The following is a 7804-nucleotide window of genomic DNA, read 5'->3' on the forward strand; positions in this document are numbered from 1 at the left end:
AAAGCTCAGTGTTTAATCAAATGAGTTTGGTTACTAATTTGCTGATGATTGTAAGGGAGCTTAAAGAGTCAAAAATATATAAAGCCGGGCATCTGCTTGAAGAAATTGTGATATTTATCTCATGATGGACCAAGGAGGGACTGCAATTCTTCACCCTCAAAATGACGTTCTGTAAGTTGTGTTTGTTCTGAGATATCCCTGTGCTGACTCTGTCATTCAACCAAATTCTGCATTAGTTTTGCTCCACTATCTTACACTGTTCTCTATGGGGACCTATGTGAGAACATTTATGTCTTAGTACTGAGATAAAAGTGTTTCTCTCTTTCTCTCTCTCTCTCTTTCTCTCTCTCTCTCTTTCTCTCTTTTCCTCTCCTTGCTCTTATTTTTCCCCTTTGTTGGAAAATCAATTTTAAATTTCTCTCTTTCTCTATCTCCCATGGATTGCTAGTAAACTCAAAACACTACCACTAGCAAAAACCTAGCAGGGAGAACATATTAATCTTAGTCATGATTTTGGTTTAATTTCCTATCCTAATTCTCTCTTTGCCTCAAATTTCTTTCCTATTTGTTTTTCCTGTTTTATTATTTTGAAATTAAGGAGATAATAAACAAAGTGGAAATATCACTGCTAATAAATAGATATTACTGTGCCTTAAGAATCAGTTTTATATTCTAAAGTAAACTGTTATCTTGAATGAGATACAGATAAAGTAGGAAAAATACAAAACTTAAAGTCAAAAGATGTAAGTATTACCTTGAAAATTTGTGAATCATTTATCCTTTGTGAGGGGATAAATAATAACAACTGGAATTATGATACGGTTGAGATGAGGAGATAAGTTACAGTGTCGATTGGCACATGGTAGACTTTCGTTATTTGGTGGCCCTGTCCTCCACCTACTTAGATTATAATCTACACCTCTATTTCACTCTCTAAATTAATTACAGCCCTGAGAAAAAGTACAAAGCTTATGAACTCCAATAAAATGACTCTTTTAATCTTCTAACTAATGCATGCACTCAGGGCCTCTGATAAGTATGCACTCCATACCCATCTTGAATTTGACCAGACATGACCTACTTACTCAGTCTCAGTCTTCATTCCAAATTCCTTGGATGAAGAAACCATTTCCTTTAACTCTGGTTAAAAGACAAATGATCTGATTGGGAAATAAAGAGAAATAAGACAAAACAAAAAAGATCTAACCTAAAGGAATTTGTAATAAATATGCATGCTAACAATTGCTAGAGAAGTTACTGTTTTATGATTATTGTCATACTCTATCTTTTACTAATATCTCTTAAATCTATTTTTACTTGTAGGACTAAGATATAAACCTTGGAGGTGCTTTTCAAGGTAGCTGACCACAAACTATCTGAAGAAATTGTGCCCAGAGTGGTTTGGAGAGCTGCAGCTACTGCCGCTGAAGCACTGAGAAAATTATTTGGACCCCTGTATTAGAAGTGATCCTTCACCCACCTTCCTGTCAGACACTGCTATGACCTCCACCGTACCTCCCATCCCTGTTTTACGAGGTCACTCCTGGACGCCCATACCTCCCCTTTTCCTCCTCTTAGTATTGCAGTAATATTTCCCTCTCTTAATGTTTTCTATACTTCAGTCTTCTCAGCCTTTGGAGAACTTCTGATCCTCTGGAAGCTCCAGTTTGTGATCAATTAACTTTTTCATATGCTTTAGTCCATTCTGGCTGCTATAACGTAGGACCGGACTGGATAATTTATAATGAAATGTATTGGCTTCCAGTTCTGGAGACTGGGAAGTCTGAGATCAAGGTACTAGCACCTCTCGGCGACCTTCATTTCATGGTGGAAAGGCGAAGGACAAGAAAAAGCAAGAGGGAACCAAACTTGCCCTTTTACAACAGCACCAACACCACCCATGAGGGTGGAACCATCATGGCCTAATAACCTCTTCAAGGTTCTTTTAATACTGCCTGTCAACTAAATTTAAACATGAGTTTTGTGGGGAACAAACATTCAAATAATAGCATCATAGTTTTTTACTTACCAACTCCTTTCTTTAACTGAAAAGAGGTATTTCCTAAAATCGCTGCTTCCCTGTCTTTTCAAATGGAAGCTACTTTTCCTGTCAGCAACCTGACATTTCCTAGCAGGAAGTTGAAGTATGTGTCTGATCCCTAGAGCTCCTTTAAAGATATAGATTCTTCCTGTAAAATCTCTTTTGAGGCTCCTATCTTCAAGATGTAACATTCCTTCTCCATTCTTATTGCTGGTCGTTCATTTAAATCTCACTGTCATTTATTTAAATCTCGAACTCTTGACTCAAAATCTTCATAGTATCTCAGATCTTGCAGCTTTCTTGCCAATGTTCTGGCTACTCGGTTTCAGCTACTTTTCTCTCTTTCTCTCTCTCTCTCTCTCTCTCTCTCTCTCTCTCTCTCACACACACACACACACACAAACACACACACACACACGCAAATAGAATGACAGCTAAAAAATTGGTATGAATAATTACATGGCATTCATAAGTCCTAAGTGCTAGATATGAGCCTCTGTAGAAACATAAAACTGAACTTGATCAACCCTTAACTTATTGTGTCATGCTAGATTGGAGTGTTGTAAAGCTCTCCCAATGTATATAGATATACAAGTAGTTCCACCTCTCATGACTCCTAAGCAACAAATGTCCTCTTGCTTTCACTTTCACACTGCCCCATCTTTCACTCACCCTCCAGAGAGTGTAACTCCACCCTTATTAGCTATTCATTATACAGCAAGAGCAGCATTTATTATCCTCATGTAATTTCACAGTGGGTGAGCCATTTCCTTGTTGATACTGGAACATGCCCACACAAGAACCTTATTTTCAGGACCTTTCACCTGCTCAGTGTGCCACTCACAGCCACTGGAGAGCCAACTTTTTGGAAAAACAACCTATATATAACAAGAGTTATAAATACTTCTTTTCTACCTAGCTTTTGGAGATGATTTGTCAAGAAATACATGTTGGGGTTAATGAAGATGAGCATTTTACAACTCCTGTCAAGGATTACTGATCCCATAGCAGTTTCTTTAGTTCTAATTATTACGACCATTTAACGTGCTGATGACGACTCCTAGATTTATATTTTTTCTACCTCAATTGCTGTCTCCATACATGAAGGCTTCAAAACATATATGAAGGACACAGCTTACACAACTGATCTGTATTTCTTCATCCCAACGATTGTTTCCTCCATTCCACCTCCATTTCTTACAGAAAGTTTTAGTTTCATCTAATTTCTAAAATCTCTGATGCTAAAACTCTACTATCCAATGAAAACATCTTTCCTTCCTGCTTTGTAAGTGCTCCTTCCATAAGAATATTTTGTCTCAGTGCAAGAATCCATTGACCCCTACCACATTCTTCTCCAAATTTCTCAATGCACTTCATTAGTTTTTCTCCTGCTGAAGTTGTAATGAATTTCATTATAATTACTCCTTTGTTAATATCTTCAGCTCTCTCATTCTATTTCTCTTGATGAAATATACATAGTGTTTATTTCTTTAGATGAAAATTGGGAAATATTTTATTTAATCTCTCTCATAGACGAGCCCTTCTTATCTACTTAACCAAATAGAAACAGAAGTTTGGTAGGTTATCAGTTTAAAAACTAGAGAATGGCGGCAGCATTTGCTTCCTGTTTCTCTACATCCATTCATTTACCTTAGTGTCTCCCCTGTTGAACTTGCAAGTTCTGTTTCTCCAATTTGCAATGTGTCAGGCTAAAGGTATTTTTATTTGTTTGTTTTGTTTTGTTTTTTTTGTTTGCTTTTTTGTCATTGTTTATTGTTCCTCTCTGGCTTTAACATCTGCTCCTATTGAATATATTATCCCTTCTTTTTTCACGTCAAGCACTTCTAAGGGCAGTTTTGGTAAGAGTTCAGGCTATTCTGTTTTTTGGTAAGATTAACATAAATATTTGCATTCAAGATATTCTTTCCATTTACTTCTTCTTATGGGATGATGCTAAATGCTGCATTGCACTCCTACAGCACCTACATATTTTGTTTTGTTTTATAAGGAATGTCTGATACTTTTCTGAGTTGGCTTTTTAGAATTCAGGTATTACTGAATAAAACATTTTGATCTGAACATAAACTTCTATAATTTCCACTACCCACAAATATTTGAAAACTTATTATTGAATTGAATCTTAAGTATCTTATCTATTTCTTTTGCTTTTGTTTTATTGTGATATTGAATCTATTTACTCTCTTCATTAACACAGGTTAAGGAAGTTTCTCCTCCTTGCCTTACAGTTTTCACATTCCCCTTGGTTTTCTGTCATATTTTGATGTCTTCACTCAACATTGGATAGACTCAACTGCACATTATCTATTTATCTTGATTCGTGAGTTGGAAGTATTTCTGAGGGAAAAAGAATTTAAGATGGTAACACTCAAAATTTGTGCTAACCAATCCTAGTTGAATACTAAAAATGATTCCACAGTCTTTGCCTCAATTCTAATTTACATATCAACTGTTCCAAACATCTTGCCTCAAGCCCTCAAACATATACTATATTCTGTATCTCTAACCAGATACTATAATCTCCTACTATATTGAAAATTTAGATGAGAGTCAACTTCAACTCTTTTCCCTTATTACTAAATACTCCTTCAATATAATCACCATTGTATACATCAGAGAAAGACAAATCATTTATTTTTAAGGCAAGGCCTTCTATGTGTGATGATTGATGTCATACTAGCCTCTCAATACTTCTTCAATAGTTATTTCCTCTGACTTTCATGTGTATTTATTCTATGAAACTTTTTCCCATAAGTCTTCAAATACTTTGACTTTTCCTTATGCTAGCACTTCTTGGGCCATGATTTCTCCTGGATCTATTCCATATTCCAATCTTCTCAATTCCTATTAGCACTGGGTGACATCGTTGAACCTCTTCTTTCCCTGACTACTCTGCCCTGACTTCTACCAACTTGGACTCACTTGTCTTCCTAAATTTATGATCTTTTTCCTCAAACTACCTCCCATTCTTGCCTCCAGTATTGTCTCTTTTAAAACATTTCACTTTGGTTTGTAATTTCAGACATTTGTCAATGTTTCGACTGTCATTTCCATGCAAAAGTCTATGAAAAATGTGTCTCTAAGTATATCTTCTTTCCTAATACTATGATCTATGTTTTCACTGCATTCTGGAGTGCTTCTCATGAGTCATCAGAAGAACTTTCAAATTCAGTGTTTTTCTTTCAAACTTTCCTCCTCCTGGTTTCCAAGTCTCAGGCAAGAAGACTGCCATCCTCTTTCTTTACACAATTACTTGAAGCTATCAGTTCTGCCTTCTCAATATCCTTGCATTCACTCTCAGTTTTTCAAAAGCATAGATTAGCTCTCCATTGTCATTTGTACATAATAGTTTACACATTCCTCACCTGTAAACCTTAAGCGATAGGCTAAAAATGAATAAAACAAGACTAAAACAAAATAGAAGGAAAAAATCATTTAAATGAAAGGCCCTTTTGTTCCTTTGTTTCAATCAGATATATTTTATTTTATTCATAAACTTCAAATTATCACCCTTATCATTTCAGAAAAAGTTGAAAACAACCTAATTCTGAAAAAAGTGACTCTAATTATTACCCCATATAAAACACCAGTCAGTTAGCTAAGTACAATTATAATTACAATTTTTTTAATGGCAGACAACAGAAAGTATTCTGATTAAAAGTATTCTGTCATTTATCTTTTGAACAAGCTCATTCCTAAAACTCCATTTTCTCTACATAAGTTGACAAAGAAAAAAAGTGTGCCCTAGCTCTTGCTCTCTCATTGCTCTCTCCTCCCTTTCATTTGGAAGAAAACATATTATTTTGGGTAAATTGAACTTATACTAAGAGGGGAAAGATTGAAGTTTTGAGAGCAGATAGATGGGATGTTTTGCAGAGACAACAAGTTAGAGAAAAATAATCTTTAAACCTCTAAACCCTCAACTTTCACATCTGTGTCCCACTACAATCCTGTGTCTGAGTGTACCTCAAAATGTGGAACTTTTAGAGGCAGAGAAGTTGCTGTAGTTCGTCTGCTCAAGAGGGCTAAGAACTCTGAAACTGAGAGGTAGAAGTGAGGGTAGAAGTAGAACAAAGAGACAGAGAGAGAGCAAAGTAATCATCTCCCACTGAAATGTCACGCACATGTCCCAACATAAGTACAAAGCAAAGAGCCAATATAAGTGAAGAGCCTCAATTGTGACACTGAGCACTGAATGTTTCCTGAGAGATCACATGCCAGATGAACAGACAAGTATGAAATGCAGTAAAGATCCACAGACCAAGTCTCTTTGTTTGATCAACATTGAAAAAAACAAACAAACAAACAAACAAAAAAAACCTAGCTATGAGAATGTTTGTAAACAAAGGGATTCCATTACTATTTCTTCCTCAAAGCTTGTTTACCAAAGATAGAAAGCATCCAATCCACAGAATTGCTCCAAAATAATAGTTGAATGGTCATCTTTTAATACAAATTTGCTGTAGTTTCCAACACCTAGTGATGATGTGATGTCAGGTTCCACTGTTGATAGAAGGCGTTACAGAAAGTCAATCCGAGTAATTTCTGTGTCTCAGCTGATAGCTCTGTTTGCATATCTCTCTCTCTCCCTTGAGACGGAATGCTTTGAAAGCGGAGATTATAACTTATTTATTCTTGTATGTAACCTATTGTGTCTGGCACAATATCTTCTATAATAAATGTGCTCATACAAAATTTTAAATCTAAATATTTGATATTTTCAAAATTAAAAAGATAAGTTTTTTCATAGTAATTGATGCAGAAATGAAATTCAAAATACAAAAATTTTAAATATTGCAAAATATCTTCAAAGTCAGTTTCTATGCCATTGTTTATTTTCATAAATGAGTTAGTGAATTTTACTTGTAACTTTCTTGCTGTAGTATCAGAACACAGATGATGATATTGCTCTTCTTTGGTATTACCAAAAAATCATTTTAAAAGTGTAAATTATTGAATTCATAAAACAAGCCACTTCAGACTATTATTCTTAATTATTTGGTTTATAAAATATTAGCCATTGATAGGTATAAATAATCTACCAAGCATACATTGAATAAATATAAGTGAAGCTCTAGTAGCTTTAAGTATTTAATTTAGGCTAACACTTTGTCTACAGAACTAAATTAACTTTTTTTTTTTTTTTTTTTGAGACAGTGTCTTCTGTGTTGCCCAGGCTGGAGTGCAGTGGCAAGATCTCAGCTCACTGCAGCCTCCACCTCCTGGGTTCTAGCAGTTCTCCTGCCCTAGCCTCTCGAGTAGCTGGGATTATAGGTGCATACCACCACACCTGGCTAATTTTTGTATTTTTAGTATAGATGGGGTTTCACCATGTTGGCCAGGCTGGTCTCAAACTGCTGGCCTCAAGTGGCCTCAAGTCATCCTGTCACCTTGGCCTCCTAAAGTTCTGGGATTACAAGTGTGAACCACCATGCCCGCCCGGCCAGCTTTTCAAAACTCTAGAGATTCCAATTTTCCCAAATCTTACATTATCATTTAAATTACTGTATTTTTCTTGTAGATATTTTTATTTTGTCTTCCTTTGCTACTGGATTCATTTATTCATTTATTCAACAAATATTTACTGATTGTATTTATACACACATATGCATGTGTATATATATACATATATATGTTTGTGTATATACATATACGTGTGTGTGTGTGTATATATATATATAACTGAGTTTATAACATGGAAAATACACATTCTTTGCCCTTACAGTTTAGAGTGGAGCCAGACAA

At 35.3% G+C, this 7804-nt stretch overlaps 1 long non-coding RNA gene across 1 annotated transcript in view; it reads left to right on the plus strand.

Moving 5' to 3' along the window:
• LOC108587266 overlaps positions 1 to 7122 on the plus strand; it is an 81199-nt gene extending 74077 nt beyond the window's left edge. Inside the window, exon 3 of the long non-coding RNA XR_002523855.2 lies at positions 1324 to 7122. This is a non-coding gene — a long non-coding RNA (uncharacterized LOC108587266). The remainder of the gene's footprint in view (positions 1 to 1323) is intronic.
• Positions 7123 to 7804: the final 682 nt, after the last annotated feature.

Source organism: Papio anubis, chromosome 8, assembly GCF_008728515.1.
Source record: "Papio anubis isolate 15944 chromosome 8, Panubis1.0, whole genome shotgun sequence".
Classification (NCBI taxonomy): Eukaryota; Metazoa; Chordata; class Mammalia; order Primates; family Cercopithecidae; genus Papio; species Papio anubis.